The sequence below is a fragment of the Labrus bergylta genome, chromosome 24 (genome assembly GCF_963930695.1).
Source record: "Labrus bergylta chromosome 24, fLabBer1.1, whole genome shotgun sequence".
NCBI classification, from domain to species: domain Eukaryota; kingdom Metazoa; phylum Chordata; class Actinopteri; order Labriformes; family Labridae; genus Labrus; species Labrus bergylta.
Genome location: NC_089218.1, coordinates 3602808 through 3628617, shown reverse-complemented (window position 1 = coordinate 3628617; position 25810 = coordinate 3602808).

Below are 25810 nucleotides of genomic sequence, written 5' to 3'. Positions count from 1 at the left end.
AGAGAGCGCTGTTGTTTGGCGTACAGGTGAGCGTCCGTTTAAGGAGCGTCAACCGCAGGACTTCCAGCGCGCTTTTGATCCCACCTCTGCCTTTGATTCGGTACACGGCAGAGTACAAACAAGGATTTGAATGGAGCTCCTTTCATCCTGAGCATCAGGGTGGACGGGGTTAATCTCTCTCTAAGTGGGCGAGTTAGGCAATAGCTCGTCAAAAATTAGAGGAAGGAATCAACACTGCTCGAATATGGGCTGACTTGAAATACTTATATTTCAAAAATACTCCAAAAAAGTCTGAATTATAGACGATCCAAAACATAAAAATGGTACAATTTTCACCTAACCTGTGTTTTTCTGTCTGATTCTCAGAAGCCAAACTATTGGGTTTGTCCTTTGTCATGGTGAGGATTATTTGTGCCAATCATTGCCAAATAAAAGTGCACAAATGAACCAAATGCTTTTGTGACAACTGGGTTCAAACATTCAGAAAAAGCCCAACATGTCCTCCCAAAAAATGACAATAAAACAGTGTAATCCTGATCTGCTGCCTCCATGGTGCACATGTTGTTTGTATTACATGTAAAAACTACTTATTGTGGTAAAAAAACATTCAACAATTCAACATTTTCCCTAAGACGACGCCATTTTCTGCAACCAGCACAAACATCCAGCTGCAGTTCCTCCAGTGTCCACTAGAGTCTGTCTCCTGCAGTGAGTCAGTCCCTATAGAGCTCCATGTTAAAATGCCCAACTTTACATCACTGAGACTACAGGGAGACACTGAGGACCACTCTCTACGGAGAGCCTGAAGGGACAAAATAAGATTAATGTGATGAACTAGTTAAAGCCGTACTTTGTGCATTTCTTTACTTTATGACGTGTTGCCTTCTGTTTCTTCACTCTTCACCTGTTTGAGTCTGGACTGTCCTCTGCCGCGCTACAAAAACACGATGAAGTTACAGAGATCGAGCGGCCTCTTAAATCCAGGTTGGACCTCGTTACGGTTCACCGTGTCCGCCTTTAAAAGCTGCTTGTTTTTTGTGTCTTCGGGTTTACTTCAGAAATATCCAACATGCTCGGTTGGTTTAACTGTCCTGAAAGCAGAGCTCCAGATCTGACAGATTTCTTTGGCAGGCTTGTTTTTCCTCGGATATCATTATGGCGGTATGAACGCGGGCGTGAAAGGCGACTCTGCGTGACGAATGCACTGTTGGGGTTAGTTGTGGTGGTCTCGGTGTGGAAGAGGCTCCCGGCTATCACTGACACTGCAGAGAAAACAAAAGTGTGAAAGGAAAGCCTTCTCTAAACTAAACCTGGGCGGTGATGAAGTCAGATAGATAATCCTCGGCTTAAAGTCTCACACTGTGGACACTGTTGACATTTTTAACATTTCAGGCCCAAAACTCAGAGCCAAAGACGGTTTTTAAACCCCCCACACACACACAGTGACGGTGGATCTCAGACCTCACTGAAACTTTGACTGTTCTACAATCTGAACAGGATATCCAGCAGGAATATAGTCATTAAAAAGTGATGTAGTATAAAAGATCCATGTATGTAATAATAAAGATATTCTGCAGGTATTCTTTTGTAACTTCCTGACATCTGAACGGTTTTAGGAGACTTTTCTGTGGACGGCCTGCTGCTAAGGACGGGCGCTGGAGTCCCATCGATGGCGGTCTCCATGCTGGAAATGCTGTCTCAGTCTAACTTTCAGTCAACCTAACGACAGGCTGAGAGCTGGAGCTGAGGCGGGTTTTAAACCTCCTGACAAACCGTTACACCACGCTCACCTGTCAATCATGTCAGCTACACGCCTTATTGTGAATAACTCTTATCCTTCATCAAATCAAAACTGATGAGTCATCAAAACATTCACCCCCCGTACAGTGTGTGTCCATCGAGACATGAGCTAATCACACCTGTTTGGTTTTTTTGAACCAGGCTGTAAAAACAGGCTTTTTTTTAATGGGTGTGTATGTGACTTCCTGTGCTTCTGCAGCCAGCCTCTAGTGGACACTCCAGGATTCAGCAGGGGTTTCCACTTGGGGTGGCGTCTTAACATAAAATGATTCAGCTTTTTAAGTTATTTCTTCATCACAAATTCTCAGAGAAACTGCAGATGAAGGATTTTAATTGTTTTTCACTGAAATGTAAAAATTAATTTGCAGCGTTTTCTTTCTTCATTTGAGAGGAACTTTAGGGAAAATGTTTCCAGATGGATGCAGGTTTGCTGCAAACTGTTTCATGTTTTTACTTTATGGACTTTTAATGACTTTAAACCACAAACTTCTGATTCTTGAGACACTGATTCATATCTTGGGCTGGCTGGACTTGAACCACAAAACCACTTTAGGAAGAAACGTTGACTTTTTGTTTGAATAGCAGTTTGAGAAATGTCTTTCCAACATGTGTAGAGACGGACTAATTGGATGTGTGAAGCCATGACGAATGTTTTGAGGAAGATAAAGTGGCTGAGAGTCATGAAGCATGTTGTGTAGGTGGCTGTTTGTTTAGTTGTGTGATTGTGAGAGGAGAACATGAGCTCCTCACAGTGGAAGGCAGAGGTCAGCCCTCTTTCACATGAAAACACCCACTCCTCTGTGCTTTTGATTTGGGACTTACTGATCCAGGACCTGCTCTGCTGACGGGATGTTTATCTGCTGTTGTACTGCTGTTTGTTTGTCAGCGTGGAGGCCTTCCTCTCGGAGCAGCGACCCTGATGAAGCTCATTAACCCAAACCAAAACTGCTGCCAACCTGAACGAGACAAAACAAAGATTTCAGCTCAGAACAGACAAACTTCATCATGCTCTTAAATGTCCATCTTCATGATTGTTTTACTTTTTATAAGATTTTATGATAACAAAGGATGAGACTTTACAGAAGAAGGAGTTTAAGTGGCTCTTCTCTTAATGTTTTAAAGATGACTAATAGAGAGGAATGTGAAGCTGTGTCGTGTGAGACATCCACCTAAACTGTCCACATTTCTTCTTCAGTGTGCGATGAAACACATATGAATTAAAGGACTTTTTGATCCAGTAGGTGTCGCCCTTGAGCTCCAGCATGAAACCAAAACAAACTACTATTCGGCCACGCCTCCTCCATACTGAAGCCCTCGCTCTCCTCCAGAGACACACCTCCAACCCCCCTCCACTCACGTTATCATGAAGGAGTTACAAATTAGAGGTAATTAAGCATCATCAAGCGCACGCTGCAGACAAAACCGTCTGTCTCTCGAGCTGCAGTCACCTGTGTCCTGCATTGTTGTGTTAGCATGCTAATATTAGCGCTTGTAGCTTCACAATGCATGTAAACTGACACAGAATGAGCGTGATCTAAAAACTCTTACTAACATCCAAATAATCAGTGAGTATGTTCTTCTTCTCTCTAGTTCTTGACTAAAACAGCTTTTATACACAAGGGGAGGAGCCGGCCGTCCCGTCCATGTAAACACGACTCTGACAACAACACAGCCAGCGGGACTCGAGCTTCTCCCTCATTGTAGACAGTCATGACTCAGAGACACATTTACACAGGACAGACTGGATTATGATATATTTATGTGGAACATGTCGCTCATTCTTCCTTTAAGAAGTTGTTTCGTCTAACTGAGAAATGTTTCACACTTGTTCACATCTCTTGAATGAATCACTTGAATGAGACTGAAATGGGGATTTCATGAGCTGCCGACTCCGAATCAAAGGGAATGTGGCCTCTTTAATGTGCTTTATGTAAATTCATGGACATGTCTGGTTGAGGTATGAGGCCTTAGTTTAAAAAAGGGATTGTTTCTGCACAGACTGAGAGGGGACCAAACCTCAGGGCAGTGGGTGTACATAATTTATGTATAATTCAAGCTGTTAAATGTCCCTGGAAGCATGCACAGAGACCTGAGCTGGCTCTCTTTACAGCGTCCTTCACAAACATTATTAATCAGCTCTGCATTCTCACAGGCTCCAGACAATGGGCTAAATGAATCCCAGCACACGGAGCTTGGGAATGGCTTCGCCGCACATACAGTAATCATCAATCATAGTCTGGATGTATTGTCAGGATGCTGAGAGTGAGACCTCCACACCGCTGCTCCGCTGTGGGAACGCGAAAGTTTGTCCCGCTGCTGTAATAACATCAGCTGAATGACAAAAATGTAAATGCACCGAAATGTCCAGTAAAAGAGTGAGTCACGGCTGCAGCTGCTCGCACACACACACACACACACACACACACACACACACACACACACACACACACACACACACACACACACACACACACACACACACACACACACACACACACACACACACACACACACACACACACACACACACACACACACACACACACACACACACAGCAATGATACATGCTGGACTTTAGATACATCAAACCTCAAGTTTTACAGAATCTAACGCAGCAAGATCAAATATTCCTTTTATATCTTTCGTTCGTTCTCTGCAGACCGCCCCTTTGAGTTCATTAATATGTCTTTGAATCCATGAATGTCATGTAGACGTAATGGAGGGAGTGATCCCCCCCTCTGTACGTCTTTAGAGGTAGTAACAGAGCCACCAGAGCGCCTCCAACAGAAACACCTAAATCTTTCCCTCTCCAACACTTTCTACTCCTTGTGCGGTCGAGAGAGATTTATTTCCTCCTCACACCAGAACGAAAGCCAAACGAACCTGATCAAACATCTTCAGGTGCTGAATCACAAACAGGGGCTGAATTCTTCCACATCTGAACATTTGGACATAAAGAGGCCAGGCAGCAGCGGAGGACAGATTTAGACGTGTCCTCAGAGGTCAGTGGACGGGGGGCAGGTAACTCAGTGAAGCTGGTAATGAGAGGAAGCTCGCCTCTGGGCTGGAAGGGGACGGAGAGCGCTGCCAACGACGTCATCACAGAGTGCTCTCAGAACACCTGACATCAGTTCATCACGAGGACAGAGAGGAGTCAGAACACAACGTTTCAATGATTTCTGGAGAAGACGTTTGTTTGCATGAAGACTCAGCTGCTCAGGTCAAAGTTCATCAGAATAAAGATAAGAAGTGTTTCATAGCTACCATAAACAGATGACGACGAATGACTTTGGGATTAGAAGCAGATCTTTTTGTAGATTATGAAATGAGCAGTCAGTAACTCTGAAACCTAGTGTTTAAAATGGGTACTGCAGTCTGAATTCTAAACATTGTAGAGAGCTGTCTCCCCCCCCCCCTCCTCTCTAGAGTGGATGCTCACTCAGGTCACCATGTGGTGGACTCTGAAGCTTCAGTGTTTATCCAGCTCTGCATGGGTCTGTAAACCTTTCTGTGTTCTAACCTCTCTCCATTTTTCAAAAGCATCTCCAATATTGATCCTAGTTTGAGCACGTTTCTGCTCGTGGAGCTTATTAGAAACATGCAGAGGCTTTTTAGGTCGGGTACAATCACTTCTATCTGAACCACTTCTCTTGCTCCACTTCCATCGCTGCAACACCTGTTGACCTGATAACTGCTCTCATATCTGGCAAAAGATGGTATGAAGTATTTTCTTGTTGATCACAACATTTTAAAGTCTGAGGAAAAGCTTTTTAACTGCAGCTGTGACCTGGCGTGCTCCTGAATCCAAGTCAACACGTCTCTGGACTTTGATGCAAACATCACGGTCGTCTCTGCTCGACTGATGAGCACCTGGGGAAGCTTGAAAGACGAGGACGAGTTGTGAGTCTTTGCAGATCAAACTGCGGTATTATCCTCCGTCAGAATGCGCAGCACTTTGCCTCCTTGTTTTTCTGAGAACTCTTTTTCTCCTGTTGTTGAGAGCAGAGGATTATTGATGTATATGCTTTTGAAATATCAAAGCGTTTGATCCACGCCAAATATAAAGTGATGCCTGCGTTCTTTTATGCCATCACTCATTAGGGAAGTGCGGCTGAAAAGGCAGCTTTGTGCAGGCGGTCGTTTTAAGTTGGAGATGGCTTTACAATAGATTACCAGGAGCACAGTGAGATTCAGAACGTGAATGAAAGGCTATGCAAATTGCAGCATGTACATCTCATGAAAGAAAAGAATCCAGACTTTCTGAACCTGAATAACCCCCCTCTCCCTCCGTCTCCTCCTGCTTTACGTTCCCTGTTTTTAAAGAACCCAAAACTTTTTTTCTCTTGCAGCGTCAATCCCAGCATGCCCGGCTTTGTGACAGGTGAAATATTTATCCAGGGAGAGACGGGGGGAAGGAGTCAAAGGCGGCCTATCTTGTTTGAGTCCCTGCGTAGACAAAAGCTATTGAAGAGCTGACAAGCTTGTGCATGGAAGGGCCCAGCATGGCTCGGAAAAGTGGTTGTAAGCGATTGAAAGTGAGACAAACGGGGAAGAAAAGAAGGGTGTATCTCCGGGCGACTATAGGCCATATGAGGCTGTAATCTGGGCTCTTTTTAAAAGCCATCTCTGCCCGTCAGGATGCGAGGCTTTCTCTCACGCTGAGGCGGAGAACGCGGAGACGGAGCCTTTCAAAACCACTTGACTTCTGCCACGCTGGCTGGCCCCAACTATCTGATAGCCTTTCTCCTTTTACACGGTGGCCTTTATCGCCCGGCTGAATGGAGACAAAGTGCCCTTACCTGACCCGACCTGCAGCGGCCATCATGTTTTTCTTTACAGGACTGATACCGAGTCAGCAAAAACACCCAGAGAAAGCTTTTCTTCAAACTGTGGGTGAGAACGGACGGCGACTCCAAACCAATTCAGAACCGTTTGCACGAGGCAGAAACATGACATTCATTTTCATCGAGCTAACCATCAGATTTAAAATAATATAGCTCATGCTCCTGAACATTTAAAACTTAATGGATGGAACATTTGTCTGAACCAATGACAAAACGATGGAAGAGATACAGTGCTGGAAAGGCTTGTTGCTATAGAAACAGACTGAACATCTGTTTGAATGTTGACTTTGGTGAAACCTAAAACAAAATACATTTGGAGAATTAAAACATAAAGTGAGATATGGACTTTATATTTGTAGCCAGTGGAGTCGCCACCTGTTGGTCTTTTATTTAATACAGGTTGTATTTTTTTATTTTGGGGGGTTTCATTCAGAGATGGGAAGTGGTTGGTGGAGACAGTTCGGATTTGAACCCGGGGCCGCCCGCTTGCAGGACTTTAGCCTCCTGATTCAAGCAGTAAATCAACAACACAAGTATCTTCTCAGAATCCAAACTGTCTCTGAGGAAGACGAGGGTTCCTAGAAAACCGGCTTAAAGAACAATAAAAGAATTTGAGGGTGGCGCTCTGCTGCTCGTTAAACGCAGCCCAACACGGACGCAGCTGGACACAAGGTAGATCATTATCAGGTCACATTTGTTTGACCTTGAATTAGCCTTGACATTTACTTCACCTCGGGGTGGAGGAGGGAGCGGCGCTGCCTGAGAGGTCAGCGAGTTCAGCTCAGACAGATAACGACTTAAATCTTTTAAAAAGAGTCTGGCAACAGACAAAAAAAATTCTTCACATGAAGCCTCGGCCAAACCACAACTGTTGAGCTGAGTGTGTGCAGACAAACTATTTCCCCTCAGCAAACATCCCAACATGGGAAAGATTACGGAAACGTTAACACGCCACCCCGGACGCTCCGAGCGGTTCATGTGCAGCGCCGTGTGCTCCCCAGCTCTGATGTCCAAAAGGACAAAAGATGAAGAGGAGACAACATAGAGATGTTAGAGTAAAGAAATACAAAGAATAAAACTCTAAAGACAGAGAAGAGGAGAGCGTTCACTTTTCTTCTCATCTCGTCTCTACGAGCGTTTGCCGCTGTCCTCGCCAAGGTTAACCAGAGACATTCACACTCCGCAGCTCTCCGGCTCTTCTCTTTAGTTTGGAAATCTGTTTTAGTCAGAATTAGCCATAGTTTGTGAGAAATGGTCTTATTATTGAGATCTGGAGTCTAAACATTTGCGGTGTGGGAATCTGACGCTGCGCAGACGGAGAGGACGTTATCTCAAGGACGACGGTGAGCGTGCAGCTGTGACTTAGACGCTTACAGCACGTACACCTTTCTGACTCTCATATCATTTTAGATCCACTCTCACACATCAAGAATTTACTTTTCTGTTTGGTCTAAAACAATACTTTCACATCGACTGTGTGAAGGGCGATAAAAAAACTCACCAACATCGAACATCCAATGAGGACTCCCGTCGCCAGAACGTCTTTTAATTCTGACCTCATCGTCCCTCTGAGGAGTGCTCCAGTTTCCTGTTCAGGTCTGGAGACAGCGGAGGGATGTGAATGATCAGATAACTTCTTGTCATGATAAGACAACAGAGGATAGAAATGATCTTGAATGATTCTTCTTGTTGGCAGGATAGAAGGTAACCTTTAAGAAAAAGCTAAAGACCCAGCTCTTTCATGAATACCTACTAACTTAATGATGATGGTCTCCATATTATTGATGATGATGATGGTAATGACGATGGTTTTTGTTTGATAACGATGACTTATAAGATGGTTTCTATACTGATTAGAGCTCTCAAGAACTGCCCTCAATGTTGTGCTTTGCCTCTGGTCACTTCCTGTCAGCACCTGTGTGTCCAATCAGACTCAAAGCTGATCGTTTGCTCTTACTGACATTGTTCCCTTTTTTCTAGATCCTTGCTTGTGTTGTTCTTACTCTCTGATGTACGTCGCTTTGGATAAAAGAGTCTGCTGAGTGAATTGTAGAATTGTAGATTTATTGGAGGATAAAAACAGAATAATTTATCTTCTGTGTCTTAAAGCTCCAGGTCGTCCATCTGAGACTAATGAGTCCAAAGACAAAGAGAGCTTCAGCTGGTTGAGAGCTTTCACCCTCCATGCTTAGCAAACATACTCAGAGTTATGTGACAGTTTTGAAATCTTCAGAATCCCTTTTTGCGTTTTGCTTCCAAACTCAAGTTTCCATTCGCTGCATGGAAAGCGAGGACTTTCTTGGAGACTTATTAAAGATGGAAACCACTACAAAAGCAGCGGCTGCAGAGCCTCCCTTTCTCCCTGCGGTCGTGTATGTTAGTGTGCACATATTCTGTTTATGCGAGCAGATGTTCTCCTCAGAGCGGGCGAGTACACAACCAGTCATTCGTCGTGGTTTTTACAGGAACACGTCACAGCGACACAAGTTCAAACGGATCCAGGAAGCAATGGCCTGGAAAGAGAACAACAAGCTCTTAAGTGTCCTGAAACTATAATGAAGCGTCACATGGTGCTGATTGCCGGCCTTTAATGTGGGCAAACAAGACATGAAAGGGAGCCGTAAAGAATCCAATGAATAGATCATCTATCTCTCTTATGAGACGTCTGACAAACGAGCGGTTTAGAAGTTTACTGCAGACACAATGCCCCCGCTTTTATCAGCTGTCTCACCTAATCATGTTTAAGAATCAGAGTGGACAACACAGGGTTAATCAGCTCCCACTCTCTAATTGGCTGTGCTTTTCCCATGACCCCTCTACACCCGTTATTAGCCGTATTGTTGGGGAAAGCAAAATTATCATATAGGCTGCACAAACATCACAATTAGTACAATTTGACTCAAATAAATGGCCCAGCAGGCGACTCAACCCTCGGCTGAACTCTGACTCTGTGCTCTGAAACGAACAGATCTGATCCGGGCTCAGTGAACCTGAGAAAGACTGGAAAGTATCACATCAACTATATGGGGAATATTCAAGTTTTTATGAAAACAGCAAAAGAACAAGAGACGTAAAATGAGCAGCTGCATGGTCGAGCGAACGTCTCTGAGTGTTTGTGGTCAGTTTGAGTTTGCTTCACTCAGAAACTCAACTGATGAGTTAACAAGAAGTTTTGTTACCTTCAGGTGAACAAAGGAAAATGGATAAAATATGTTCACACTCGTCCTGTTCAGAAAGATCGAAGCAGAACAGAAACACACAATCTGGACAGCAACAGGCACAAACCAATAGTTATCTAACCTCTGAATTTAGCCAAGTCATAAGATCATGTTCTGCATGATCATGGGGACTTATTTTTGATCCTATGACTTTATGCGTACTGCTATTTTAAGAAGACGTCATGCAGAATGATTTTAAAGGGAGGGAGAGCGACCAAACTTCAGCAGCCTGGGGACAAAAAAAAAAATCCAAATTATTGACGATGTTGATAAGAAATCTGGAAAGTGCCGACCAAATATTTAGACTAGAACAACAACAGAACTCTTTCTTTTTGCCCTCCAGGAAAAGACCAGCTCAGTCCACTGGAGAGTCAGGATGAGACCCTCACCTCGCTCCTCCTGTACGCTCCCCCCCCCCACCCACCCCACCTCCCGGATCGACCCATCCTAACCACGGCAACTGGAAAGCATGCATAGCTAACGCCTGCGGGATTGTGTGGAGGCTTTTGTCTGGCCCGCAGGCTCGGCCAGAGGACTTGATTGCAGAGACTTCTTTGGCATCGAACTCGACCCACTGTCCATTTTTCCTCTTTTTTTGTGGGGAAGAAAAAGGGGCCTGTTGTACGGAGCTGACATGCATGATATGAAATGTATTCCCAGGCCAGTTAAAATTCATTTTAAAGTGTTTACCCGGGCAAAACAAAGGGCAGCAGTCACGCCTGTTATCTGCTGATTTATGGTAGAAATGGAGAAAGAGAGAATTGGCAGGCATGCAGTGGTGACAGTTTGGTGAAGGGGTAAAGGGAGATGGGTGGAGGGGGTGGAAGGGGGGCTGCATAGATGCACTTAAAAATCACTTCTTTCACCGTTACTCCTTTGGCCCCAGTTGGTGGGACAAAAGGATAAAAAGTCCTGGCACTGAGGGCTCCTTTCATTCAACACAGCTCATCATTGTGTTTGGAAAATGAGCCAATTTCCATAAGCGATTGGGAGGACAATGTATTAAACAAGCGTGCATGCAGAGTGACAATAAGAGAAAACAAAAGGCTGTCCTGGATTTTCTCGGTGTGGGCTTTCCTTCTGTTACAGTACAGCAGCTTTTGATCTCAGGAAAAGTTGGAAAGATGGTCTTTACCTAAACATGTTGCGTCTATGCTGACCCAGTTAGCCAAATATCAGAGGGGAGATCTGCTCAAAACAAAGAGGGTCTCTCAAATATTTATGGATTTACTTAAAGGGTTAGGAGGTCCTTTGAAGAAGACTCAGATCTGGGCTCCTTTCATTAATTGTTGTTTCATTTGTTTTTCGGTTTTTCTTGCATGTTTTTCCAAAATAACTGCGACCATCACATCTCTTCAGAGAGTCCAAACGGAGGAAGGAGAACAGCTGTCAATCTACGTTCTCCTGGAGGCTGTGACGTCAGACAGAAGTGAGGAAGAGGACAGGGAGGACAGCCCAGAGCTCCTCTCGTCCACTTGTGATTTGAAGAGAGGAACAGGATGACACAGAGGAGCAACATGGCAAACAGAGCGTTTTGATAATACATGTTCCCACACAGACGTGAAAAAACACACACACACACACACACACACACACACACACACACACAAATACTATTTACTCTAGTGCTCCCTCCCTCTCTCAGGCAGACAAAACACACACACACATACAAAAACACACACAGGCACAAAATAGGGAGCGCAGGATGTCACGGGCCCCCCGCTGCGCTTCACACTGCGATTCAGTGATGCTGCGAGATGGGACATCGCATGACTGGGAGCACAATAATGTGTGTGTGCATGCATGTATCTGTGTAAGGGTGTGTGTGTTTTAATGTACTCCTGCTCACACACACACACACACACACACACACACACACACACACTCACGTCATTGGAGTGGCCCCCTGCTGTGTTCCTATCAGCGTCAGCAGTGAATCGGAGCACTCAAGCAGCAGTAAAGCCCCCGAAATCTCACTCCACTGACCCTGTGCGGACAATAAACTGCATCTAATTACTGGCGCATGCACTCGCAGCACTCCCGGCGCGGCGCTCCCTGGCACTGGCGATGGATATTCAGAAAAAGCAACCCGAGCGCAGGCCAACTTCTCTTAGAGATATAACGTTTTTTGACATCTTAAGCCTTTTCGGCTGATGCGCTGCATGGCGCACAAAGGGCAGCACCCGAGTCGTGCGGCTGGCGCTGAGGAAAACAAATTTTCCTCTGTATGGACGAGAAGCAGCGCCAAGAGCAACATGTTGGCCCGACCTCAGCAGCCTAAAGACGGATAATACACGTCTTTGTTGGTTTCTGCTTCCATGACTGGAAACTAGAAGGACCATTCTTTTGGTGATTTCAGTGTCAGAATTATAATATAGTTTAGATCAACATGGCAGCATCACCAACGATATGCAAGAGAACGCTCCTGAAATAAAGTAAAGCGATAAAAAACACATTTTCCAACATCCATCCAGGAATGTAAAATGTAAAAACATCTCTCCTGAACACGTGCACAGTTCAAAAAAGTGTAACTTCAGATTCTGCTCACAGCATACCAGGTGAAGAATGTTTAAAGATTTATTTTATCTTCCATTAGAAGAAGTGAGAGCTACATGAAGCTCCTCACGTGTTCAGCTGCAGATATTCACATCTTTAAGAACTTTCTTTCTGCCCTCTCTTCATGATCTGCAGCTCGCAGCTGTTCAGTGCTGACATGTGAGGGAAGGTTAAATTCCTTTATGTTCGTACCTCAGAGATAGCGTTGGAGGGGACGCAGGGCCTCGCCGGCTGACAGCGAGCTTTTATTAATGACAGGTCCCCCACCCTGCTCTGAATAGGTGGGCAGACACAAACAATAGCTGTTGTTGGGAAGTTGGAGGAGCAGCGCGGGGCTTTTGTCACGGCCCGGGCCGGCTGACAGGTGCTGCAGGGTGTCGCTGCCTCTGCGCCCTCACAGGTGTGGAGACGTCAGGGATGACAGAACACCTGCGACGTGCGTCCCTTCACGCTGATGATTTCACCGTATCGCTTTTCATACGATGCGGCTATGACAAACGATATGGAGGGACGGTGACGGGACGAGGCAGGACCGCCACGCTCCACCTGTCCACTTTGCTTTAGTGACAATCAAACAACAAGCTCTCTATTAAAAGTACGACTGGAGAGCTCCTACTTTTCAAAACGCTTTTAAACACATGGAATCAAAAAACTGTTTCACCATTTTAAACTTTTGCATCCTCACGTCTTCCATTTCATGGGACGATAATATTTATCTGCTCCAGGTCATTCTGATCTCATGGCTCTGTTTGCTGTCGTCGTTGGTTACTGCTGCTTTATTTAATAATCTCACTGTTTGTGTCTTTTTGAAATGAAGTCATAGAAGTTGAAGGAAGCTGTTTGAAGTTTCTCAGACTTCGGGGCGTCGTTGGGGTCCTACGTGGTCAGCGGGCTCTACGAGGTCAAATGTTCTTCACACTCTAAGTGCTCGTAACTTCATCCCGCTCTGTCCAAATGTCCGCCGTTCATCATCAGCGTGCAGACATGGAAACACGTGTGTGGAGCTCGTCTGTGGTTTTCCGGTTGTTTGTATTTTGGATTTGAGCTTTTTATTGGTGGAAAAAGACCATCAGAGTTTTGAGGTGAGAGCGATGGATAAGAAGCAGAAGCGTGCAGCGTGGGTGGCGTCCCTTTTAATGATAATGAAATAATTGGCTGCAGGGGGGGTGGGAGGCGTGTGAGGGAGGGGCTTAACACTGCGCACACACACACACACACACACACACACACACACACACACACACACACACACACACACACACACACGCACAATTAGTCTATTAAGCTAGCGATGACGAGCTTTTGTTTCAGAAAAGCGTTTTAGTAAATGTGCATGAAGTGACCTGGAAAAACGCACAATAACAACTTTTGCCTCATAAGTTTCCTCCGCTGGAACAATGCTCGTATTCACTGATGGAGATGTCGTCAGTGGGCTGAGTGATCATCAACAACCTGCCGTGTTTGTCCCTGCTCATTAGGCACCAACGGGTGTGTACACAAACACACACACATACGCGCACACGCACGCCATTGGAAAGGTTCCCATGATGATAAGGACGCCTTAAGGCTCATGTGAGCTTCATCAGTACAAACTGGGTTCAGGAGTTTATCACAGAGCAGGTGTAAACAATAGATTGTAATCTATAATCCGGTTGGTCTAAAATATAAACGATGCTCTTCTTGTTTCAACATCACAACCCTCCTGAGCACAGATCCATAAAGGAACGACGTTCACAGGTCGATGTGGACTAGACCGGTCTGCAAAGATCTGCCATCCCAAAAGACAACAACACCTTTTGGACGATCTGGAACGCCGACTACAGTTCAGAACTTCAAACATCTGTGTAGTTCGACCTCGTTACAGCCCTCCATTGTTTCTGACTCAGTTCACCTCATCAGGTTCAACATGTCTTGAAAACACCTGGAACAGGAGACTGCAAAGACAAAGTGTCCATAAAGGTTTGACCGTGCAGAGTGAGGCTTGTGGTGTTTATGAACAGATACTTCAGTAGACCTGACGCCTCAGGAGATTTCAAAAAACGGTCTGCTTTACATTTGTTGTTGTGTTTATAAAAGAGAGAGGTTAGAACACAGAAAGGTTTACAGACCCATGCAGAGCTGGATAAACACTGAAGCTTCAGAGTCCACCACATGGTGACCTGTGTGAGCATCCACTCTAGAGAGGGGGGGGGGGGGGGAGACAGCTCTCTACAATGTTTAGAATTTAGACTGCAATACCATTTTAAACACTAGGTGTCACAGTTATATACTGCTCCTTAAAAAAATGTCAATGTTGATGCTAAAGTCTTGATATGATCTCAAAAACTGAAGCTGTCAAACAATTTCACAACTAAACTGAATTGAAAGCGTTCAGTCTCGATGTCGGCTCTTCTCAAACGCCATCAGTCGCTTCATCACGTCAGCGCAGAACTTTGCCAGCAGCCCATTAGCGGGGAGACGATACGACATGCCCTGAACGCCGCACTCATGTTAGACAACAATGCCAACAAACAAACACGACAACGAGCGGCGTGCTGGCCTCAAAGCAGAAGTGAATTATGGGAAACTGGGCAGACAAAGTCAAATTCCACCAACCAGGGAGTTTAAATTATCATAATTGGAGGGCACAGTGGTGGTGGTGGTGGTGGAGGAGAGGGGGGGTGGGGGGTGGGGGGGGTTGGCAGCCAGACCAAAATGTGATATCATGAAGAGCGAGCGCTCAAACAATAGAGGTGATGTATGATTATTCATGACTCTGCCGACTAGAGACAGGAAGAGTCCAAACGTGGCATCAGCTTCCTCTTCTTTGTTGTCAGATTTTTATTTGAAGAAATGAGAAAAGACCGACCCCCCCCCCCCCCCCCCCCCCCCCATGATCAAGAGTGTTTCCGAGTCAGTGACCATGAAATGACTGCGTTTGATCTTAAAGGTTACAGATGAAATATTGAAGATTTCTTTCTTGTTGTTTTTTGGACTATAAATTGATTTACCTGAACAATAACCTCGACTGAGCGTCTGATTCTTCCCGTGTCCTCGTCTTCACACTTTAAACCACAAACCAAACATGGAAGGTCAGAGGACGCGAGGGACCAAAACACATCTCCTATTCTTGTGTTGTTTTTTTTAGGGCAGGATCACGAACATGAACACATGTTCAAGCTGGGAGGAAACCGGGGGATTTGAGGAACCATCTGTTAACCAAAGCCTTTGGGAAGCACACTAAGATGATCTTCGGATATTGTTCTCCCCAGGTGGGAATGGCAGGGGCTCCGCGGGGCCCCTCGGGTCCGGGCAGAAAAGGGAGGGAAACAGGGAGCTTAAGGGCTCACTGATGCCATAATCTCATTTTCATTCATAACGCCCGGGTGTTTCAGGTTGGAGAAGTTGGACTCATGTAACATCTCTGTTTGGAGAGCAGGTCTTTGAAATGAACTCAACAAGCACAAAAAGCGATTACCTCCGTCTCTAAGCATCGCACATGACGCGCAGCAGATCAGCCACAGGTCAGAGACGAGAGAGGAGAACAAACATCCATGGTGTTCATCACCTGCAGGGAGGTACAGTCCAGCCTCTGAGAGCTGAAGACGCTCGAATACTTTTAAAGAACTTGAAGTGACTTCCTGCTCGGCGGTGAGATCATGAAGTGAGAGCTGTTGGCCTCAGAGACTTTATTCTCGTTGCAGATTAAGTCCATTTGTTTGGCACTTCCAGGTCGCTCTGTTTACTGACTGCGACAGCCTTGAAGCTATTAGCTGCAATGTTTCCAACAACAGAGTCGGGATCCTACCTGAGGGTCACACCTGAGGCAGAGCGGGCAGACATTAGAGATGATCAGATTTGACTTTTAGTCCTCCCTCTCCGTCTGGAGCAGGAGGAGGTCATCGTTAAAGATCCAACCACTTGTCCACCTATGACGTTACACAGTCACTGAATCTGAACATGAAACTTCTGCACCTGTGTGCTGAGCTGCGAGCTGCTCCATGTCTACACTCTGAATTTGCACCCTGGCGCTCTTTCCCAAAGTGTGTCGGTGGTCCGCTTGAGGCAGATTACGGATGTGATTAACTGTGGATTTGGACAGAGTGGCGATCACAGACTTCCCTGGGACGGTGCCCAAGGAGACGTTTGGATTCATTAAAGAGACACCTCGGGGAGGACTGTTACTTTCTGACTAATGTACAACCCTTCAAACTGCCCGTCCGTCACATCAGAACCTGAAGTGTCAGACGGACATCAGCTGGACACAAACTTCAGGAAAGCTTTGATTTGTGTGTTTCAGTCTCCTCAGGCTGAACTGTGAAAACGAAACGCTAGCCGTCGCTAACCAACAGATCTGATCTCTGTGCTGCTACAAGTCGAGGATTTGATTTCTAGAAAAGGTGAGAAGTTATGTTTCGGTTGTTTATTGTTAGATTGGTGCACAATACGTCCAGAGGATCTAAAGAGTTTTTAGGACGTCTCCAGTATTTGAGCTCGACTCTCAGGACTTTAAAAACATTCTTTCATGTCGTCGCTCAGCTAAAGAGGTGATGCCGTCTTTTTCTTCAAGCCCTGCACTGTGAGTCAGTGGTGACGTCTTCAAATGTGGAGGACGGTTTCTACTTCAGCAACAGGCAGAAAATAGAAAGTAAACAAAGTCAGCTGTGACTTTAAAGGTTAGAAAGTCTGCAGTGATTATTCCCTCAGCTGGTTTCCTGTCTCGTCTCTCCCAGCTGTGATCTGTGACTGGTGCATTTCTCTGCATCAGAAGCAGACACACGTCCTTCTCACGGCTCTGTCTCTGTGTGTGAGTTAAAGGTCTCCTAAAAAGCAGCTTGTCCGCTGTTAGGAGCATTATGGATTAGTTACAGTCTGCAGGCTGCAATAATTAGCACAACAAACAAGAGAGCGCTAAGCCGCCGCCTCCTCCAGACTTTTCTAACCTGTAATTAGACTCATCGTCTGCTCACACCTTCCTCCTTCTCCTCCGTCCTCCTCCTTTCACCTCCTCCCCGTCCGCCTCCTCCTCCCCGCGAGGTAATGACTGATTTAAGTCGAGGAAAAACAAATCTTGGCGAGGCGAACAGATTGTTGGATGCTTGTTGACCTGTCAAAGCGAACAGAATTGTGGCACAGGATTGAAAATCTAAATCTGCATTAGAGGCTTTTGTTGGGCCTGAGGCGACTCGCTCTGCACGAAGGGGTCTTTATCTGACCAGGGAGAGGAGGGGACGACACACACACACATACACACTGAGGACTACACACTCTGCCTATATTTAAAGCCTACACAAAGTCAATGCAGGAGCGCCTTTAAATGTAGTGCATTCATGTGCTTTCACATTCTGTCTGGATGATCATCCTGCAGGGACGAACGTTACACATTACAAACTATCTCTGACATGATGGAGGGAAAGTCAAGCTTTATGATCATCAGAGAAACCATCTCTGACTTTCATCCATAAATACGACGAAGACTTTCATCTGGTTGTTTGAGCTCCAAACTCTGACGTCAATCTTCTGATTTAACCCTCAAAGATGTTTTCAATCTAACAATGAAGATGTCAGTCAGACTTGTTCTCTCCACTTTGATGATCTGAAAGTGGTCATTGGTTGTTTTGGTCCATGATGTGGGCAGCTGAACATGACCGAGTTGTGTGTTCTGCTGGTCTTGTTGCGTAAGTCTCTGGAGGTTTAAAGTCTCCTACTGGCAGAGGTCGAGGCCGCCGTCCTGTACATTAAACACAGACGGAGATTTAATCGTGTCTGCATGCATTGTTTGTTTGTTTATTTGCTTGTGCCGCTTGTTGTCATATGTGAAAGCATAAGGGCGGTGGAATACGGATAATCCTTGCTGCGGTTAATGCCGTGGCCCAGATTGCTGCACAGGCCGACATCGCCTGGATCAGATCAGTTTCCTAAACTGCGGCGGCCCCAGACTTAGAGCGGCTCGCCGCTTTGACTCAGGCTGATTCTCCTTCAGCTTTTTGTATTTTAAGACTAAAGAAATAAAAGATTTCACAGGAGGACAGCAAGAATGTGCAGAAAGAAAAAGATCTGATGGACGTGCAGCAGAAGAAACACAGCATGATTACGCACTTTTAGAGATTCTTATCTTATGAGATTTAAATAAATGGTTTTGGCTAATCAGTCACTCCCTGCTAGGTGCTAAGGCTAGCTCTCTAACTTAGGTACTTATTCATAAATAAGCTTTGAATCATGAATGAAAAATAGATTCTGAATTGAATCGTGAGACACCCAAAGACTCCCAGCTCCTCTGATTAAATGAAAACACGCCTGCAGGATGAACAAATCAATATCATCAATATGAATCTTTCCATACAGGTAGGTGTTATACTGTGAGAATATAAGGCAAACTGCAAAACCTCCACTGCAGCTACTTCTAAAACCCCGAGCCGGGCTTCTCTCCAGAAGCTCAACTTGAACTCAAGCAGGCAGAGGACGTGCAGAAGAGCCGGAGCAGCTCGGAGTCGGATTTTGTTCAGGTGAAAATATGTTGTGTATTCAGAGCTGAGGTGGCGGGGCTGCTGGATGAGGGGCAGGGCTTCTGGATGCTGTTGCTGCAGTCATATGGCTGCAGGATTAATTAAAGTGATGCGCCCCAGAGGCGGTCCCGCTGATCAAATCAGCACAAAGACGCTTCTTAGCAGATTAATAGCTACAACATTAAGCCATTAAAATCTTATCAAGGAGTAATCATCTATCAAGGAGTCCATCAAGCAAATCATTCATTCATGGCTCATCAGGAGCAGATAAGTCCTGATTAGCATTAGCGCTCGGTCCTGATGACACAATCCAGTCTGTCAGGGACTGAGGCAGACAGGGGGACAAAACAAGACCAACGTTTGAAGGTTGTTGTTGTTGTTGTGAGAAAATGTCAAATCCCTGACGCATCTCTGTGACCATTGATTTAAAAATGAGCAGGAACACTGCAGCGAGAGCACGACTTAGCAAAGTTAGCACATGATGATGCACGTTAACCATGCATGGACCATTTGGTTGTTGCAGCAATGTTTCAGATGTTGGTGTGTGAAGTGTTCTTATTTGAAGTCAGCGTTAGAAGACTGTGTTTGTTGCTCGCTTTGAGACTTCAGCTGGTTTCCACCTTCTTAGAGTCCAAGAAGAAACTGAAGACATGACCAGTGGAATAAAGGGAGACTGGATGGATGCAGGATTTGAGTCTCATTAACACCTTGAAGTGTATCTTTGTGCATAGATGAAGGCCTCAGGACTTCAGCATGAAGTCATGGAGGGGATGTGGGTGGAGCTGCTGGTGGAGGTGGGTGGCTGCAGGAGCAACACAACACACCTTCCCGTCACTTTTGTGTGTCTTTGATGTGAGATTACTTTCATAGTGGTGAAGAACACAGAAGGAAAATATCTCACTGTACATCTCTGCAGTTCCCTTCCGCTCTCTTCTTAACCCACGGTTCATCTGTAGCCCGCTTTGTTCAGTCTGAAAACCAACGTGAGACACAATCCAAAACTTGGCAGCAGCATTGCAGATACATCGTAACTCAATCTGCTTTAAAGTCTATCTCAGGCAGGGTGGCTTTTGTAAAGCGTCAGACAATGGCAAGCTCTGTTAAAGGCACAGAGGTTGATTTTCACCTTTTAAGTGAGGACACCAGATACCTGCCTTTTCACTGTCTTTACTTTGAGGACAAACTTTCTTTCTCAAGGCCTTTTTCAACACGGCCAGAGGACGAGTCGTAGCTGCAGGAATATTTCAACCGCGCAGGAAATATTCCGTCTGTTTGACGTTTTTCTAAAAGCAGATTAAGACTTTGGGGTCTGAGCGCCACAAACCCTCGGAATCTGATCCGTGTAAAAACACAGCGAGCTGTCTGCAGGACGCTTGAGATGTGGTTCAGATGCAACTTGTGAAACCACAAGGCCACGGGATGAACACAGCTCCTTAAACCACACGTTTTTAAGATTTTTCCCGATAAGGAGAGAAGTGAGAGAACCTGTTTGATCTAAATGAGACCTCAAACCACAGGAGGATGTCCTGGAACATGACAAGTGTTACACATTCAGACTTTGCTGTTTTGATCTCATGGGGTCTTGGTCTTGGTGCACAGACCTGCAGGATTAAGTGGGTCAAACTTCAGCTGCTCGTTACATAAATGATGTTTCCATTAAGATCCAAAGATTTAAGGAAACAGAATCTTCAAAGAGCTCCTTTACTTCTCCACATCCCGTCCCTCTTTCTCTAAATCCTTTACAATAACACACACAGAGCCCTGCACATCAGTCAGATGGGGATTTTCTACAACCAGACACTCCATAGTAGAGTCTCACAAAAGCAGCTTACCAAAAAGAAGCCCATGTTTATTATTTTACAGGTGAGCGTGAGGAGCTGATGGAGGCCCTCAGACATTTCTCAGAGGCAGCAGCCATCAAATATTGAGCAGCTGGCGGAGTGTACCTGCTGACCTCTGGACTGTGAGTGTGGACCGCCTGCAGAGCCGACGTGTGCAAGACTGAAGAAGAAAGAGAAAACGTCTGGTCCTGTTTCTAATCCATGCACGATCAACAGTCCAGTTTCCCTCTTTGAGAATCTAGAATGTATTTCTTACTAAGAGTCCAGAAGAAGCTGGACACACAGACATGAGGAGGGAACATGCTTCAACAGGAAGACGGAGGAAGAAAAGAAACAACTTCATAGTTTCTTCATGCTGTTAGGAATGTTTCCATGTGACACGGTTACTTTGGAAAAAATGAGAAAACTGGACTGGTCAATCACAGTGCTGACATGGAGACAGACAACCAGCCCACACTCACACCTACGGGCAATAAGGAGTCAATAATGAACCGGGGGATTCAAACCAGGGACCTTCTGGCTGTGAGGCAACAGCGCTAAGCACTGCACCAGCGTGGAAGAACTTCATATGCATCATGCAGCAACATGTCTGTGTAATGACTCAAATACAAACTGTTCAGTGGAAGTTTATCATTCTGCAGCATTCTGTGTGCATTGTTTCAGCAGTATGCAGGAAGAGAGAAACTGGCAGACCAGAATCATGTGAATCTGCTGCTAGATGGACCCCAATAATCAACTGAAGTGTGTAAACACGGGGCAGCTGTGGGAGATCATGTGTCTGTCGATGATGTTTTTAAATAAAGGAAGTTGATGCAGACAGGATGTGACTCAGCTGCTCAAGCCGTGCACAGTGTCATGATGTCAGAGGATTGTTTTGTGACTATTTGGAAACGTACAGAAGAAGCTCCATAACTCCCCCTCTCCATCCAGCCCCCTCTGTGTGCTACAGTAAAGCACTTTATCCTGTTAAAAGCCCCTCATGAATACATTTAAGTTACTGTATTTTCCAGAAACGAGGGCGCGGCCCCGGCTGACCCCTCCCGACCCCTCCTGCGCTCCGAAGAGATGTTCTGTTTCCCAACCTGCAGCTTCATCGCGTCCGTCCTCCCGCCCACGCTGTTTTCTCAGAGCTCATCCCTTAATTCAAAGAGGTGTGTGAACGCTTAGCTCGTTATTGTCGGCCTTTTTTGGGTGGCGAGCGGAGGTCAGCAGAAGAAGAAGTGGATAAGAGGATAAAATATAGAAGTCGTGTAAAAAGAGAAGCAGACAGCATAGAGGGGGTGGGGGGGGGGGGTGGGGTCTTACATTCTGGTGTTAAAATATGATAGCTGATTCAGTAGATGCACACACACACACTCATGAGGCGTCTCGAGGGCAGCGGTGTCTGTGACAGGTTAGCAGGACTAGCGGCGCGGTGCTAATCAGCTTTATTTGTGCCACTAAACCAATCTGTGGGGATCAGACGTGCCAGCTGTCCGCACTACAAGACGATTAATGCACGAGCTCGGAGACGTTATGATACAACGCTGATTCATTCCTCACTTTGTCAGCGAGCAGCGCCGTGGTTCATGACTCCGGCGGGGTCTGAGGAGTGATCTGAACGCTCTGTGAACCCCACAGGTGAGTGAGTCATCAGCTCGTCAGGGTGAAGTGGGACTGTGATGGAGTGCCGCCGCCGCCCTGGCTCCTGTAATCTGTTGGTGGATTAAACGATTCATTAGCTGATTAGCGTAAATCGATTAACAGCGCAAATGAAAACAAAAAAGGGAGGCCGAGCTTCGGGGGAGGAAACCGAACGGCCCGGGGGAAAAAAACACAAACAACTTGTGAAGCAGGCTTAACCTACATTCTGCTTCGTCAAGGTTTGGACGAAAAGGAGCGGATGCCGAGCGGAAAGCAGCAGGATACGACCTCGGGTGTTGTTGTGGATCAGACAGTTTGAGATGAGATGCTCCTGAAAGAAAAAAACATGTTCCTGGTCGTATTTTGAAATCTAATGATGAACTGAATCATCCTCACTCAGATGTTTACTAACTTCAAACTGTTAAAAAAACGATCCAATCAAATCCATCCCCACCTTATGTCCCGCCTCGTGTCATGTGATTGGTTCAATTCCCCTTCCAGGTGGAACCCCCGAAACTTGATGACCTGACGACCTTCAGAAACACAGGAGAGTCGACGGCCAATGGAAGAGATGATCCTGAAAATGTTATAAAACTTGTTCAGTCCTCTGTGAACAGTGTTTTCCTTTTCATCTGGTGCTACTGCAGCTCGTCCATCGTCTGAATACCTCGCATGTCTTTGATGTTCCCTCTGTGTTCAGACGCCGCTTCATTCAACACGCCAGCTCATGAACGCACACCAGCGATGTAAACACCCTCTCTCCTTCCTCCCATGCAGCGCGGCGGTGGCAGAGAGGGTTCACACAGAGTTCAAGACACTTGGTGGCCACATGTTTGGAGCACGCTCACTGCACCAGCATCACAAACATCACCACTTCATTAAGAGTGTTCAGTCAGGGCGCAGGCATGGACGATCCCGCATGAGTCCTGGACCGTTTTGGATTAGATCCCACTGGAGCTCAAACTTTTTCATCCGTCTTCATCTTTTCTTACAGATTTTCCTTTTTCCAAGAAGTGTTTCTCCCTTCCTCCACATTTTCTTTCTCACAGTCCAAACAGAAATCACTTTGAGCATCTGATACACAGACGTGTCAAACTTCACATTGGCACAACATTTGGGATCAAAGTCGAGTCTAGTAAACACAAATCAAAGTATTCTCTCTTGGAACAGTAAAAGCTGGAGTAACAATACAGAGGGGGAACGTTTAGAGACCTGGATTGGGATTCTGTGAAATGCAGATTGATGTTTTTGAGACTGAGAAACTTTCCCATGAAAACGTCTGACTGATGTTTGAATCCAGAATTCAGGAGGTAAATTATTAAAGCATTAAAATTCCATTCTCTATGATTGAAGCGTCACACTTTTCACATGTTTTGGGATCTTGGTCTTGGCCTTAGGATCGAATATGTCAGCGCTTTGATGAAATCAGCGTTTCAAGAAAACAGAGCATAAATAAAGCTTTAAAACATCTTCTCTGCCATCAGTCAGCATGCACAGAGACCTGTTAGCATCGTACATTCAGAGTCGCACAGTGAGCGAGGCGAGGAGGGCGAGAGGATAAAGACGAGGTGAAGAACGAGATCTAATTTGTTAGGAACACTGTGCGACTGTGTGAGCGCCGCAGCTGGACTCTGTTAGCCTCAACGGGCCTCAAACTGAGCCCTGGTTTTCCTGCTCCAGTTTGACTCTTCACTCTCACTGCTCGGTTTCAACTGCAACACCGTGAACAACGAGGGAGAAGAGGAAGAACCCCCAGAAATGAACAGCTCACTAATGCTAATGCTAACAGGGCTAGCTTTGTTGTGTATGATGCACTGGAGCTGCAGACACAGAGACACAAAGATCTCAATAAGGAGATGATAGAGAAACATGCTGGATGCTGCTGAAGGTTGACACCCCGCCATTCTGGATCTTTATCATGTTTCCAGAAGCTGCTTTCTCAGAGGATGGATCTGCAATCGAGCTCGGGCAGCGTACCAAACAATCCAGCTAATGTAGAAACGCCCTAAATGTTCAGAAAATGAAACCTGCAAGAAACCGAAAGAGGGAGGACGAAGGTGGAGACTTTTTGCAAAAACGGCTTCCAGTCTCATCCGAGTTTGTTAAAAGTTAAACCCTAAAGAAAGTCTGTCAAACGTTCACCTCACACAGAAGAAACAAGTGATGCTCAGCTGGAGCGGTGGAAGAAGACGACGCAGTCTGGAGCTCTGGTTCGGAATATTTTCTGACTACATGTTATTTTGTAGCATACACAGATGTGCATGATTCATTATGACCGTCAGTCAACTCAACATCTGACACACAACAAAACAAACAGTAGTGACAGAGTTTATCTCCCAGAGAGAAACATATGGGCCGCCTGAGTTACAAGAGGACAGTGACGCACTGAGGAGATCCAGAGATTGAGCAACAAAGACACAAAGTTACAGTGACGCTGCGGCCCTACGTGCAGGGAGCTCCAGTCAGCACTGACGCTGCACGATAAGAGGAAATACACTCAGAGCTCCTGGGAAAACAACAAACTGTTCACATTCACAAAATCAGGAAAATGACACACACTGCTCATATGGTGACGCACGACTCCAGCAACAAGAAACACTTGTGAAGATCTGGGATTTCTGTGAAACCTGAAGTGGTCAAACCGCCTCTTTGTGGTTTAACACTTCATATTTATTACTAGAATCACCTCTCTTCCTTTAAACTCCTCCACCTCCACTTTTTAAACTTCCTGCTCCTGTTCTGATGACGGACGTTTCTTGGGGCCAATTAAATTAGTTTACATCCAGGATATTTACCCGCAAGAAAATCTGACCAATTAGAGAGCATTCTCCCGAGGTATCACACATGTTGGGTCCCCGTGTGAACACAGACCGCTCGAGGTAATTCTGCAACAAAGCAACAAATCTAATTCAGACCAGAGCAAACAAACTGCAGGTGTGAAAACGCACGCTTAACTGGTGCAACAGGACACTGTACCTTTAAGAGTAATAACTATTGTTTTCACATTTGCACTCCAGATAATGTCTAGAGAATGGAGGAGAAACTCTGGATAAAATCTGAGAGAAACATTCGGCTGTGCTGCTCAGCCTGAAAACTTCTGGAGACTTTCAGGACTTTTGTGCAGGTGTGAAAGCAGCTAATAGAAGTAAAAAGTGCTCTGCTTTAACTTTTCACCACGACCTGTTTCCTAAACGTCATGGTCATTCATTTGTGTTTTGAAAAGCTGCTGAAGAACTTTGGGGTTTAGTTTGGACGACTTGCTGCGTCCTGTCAGTCCAGCAGTGTCATCGATTGTTTGAGATTTGTTTCATATCAGATTCTATATTAGCTTCTACATTAGGAGGAGGATCATCACACACACACATGCTTGTTTCCATAGAGCTGTTAGCGTCAGGAGTGTTACGTCATCACTTTATTTCACAGATAATATTTCATCATCCTG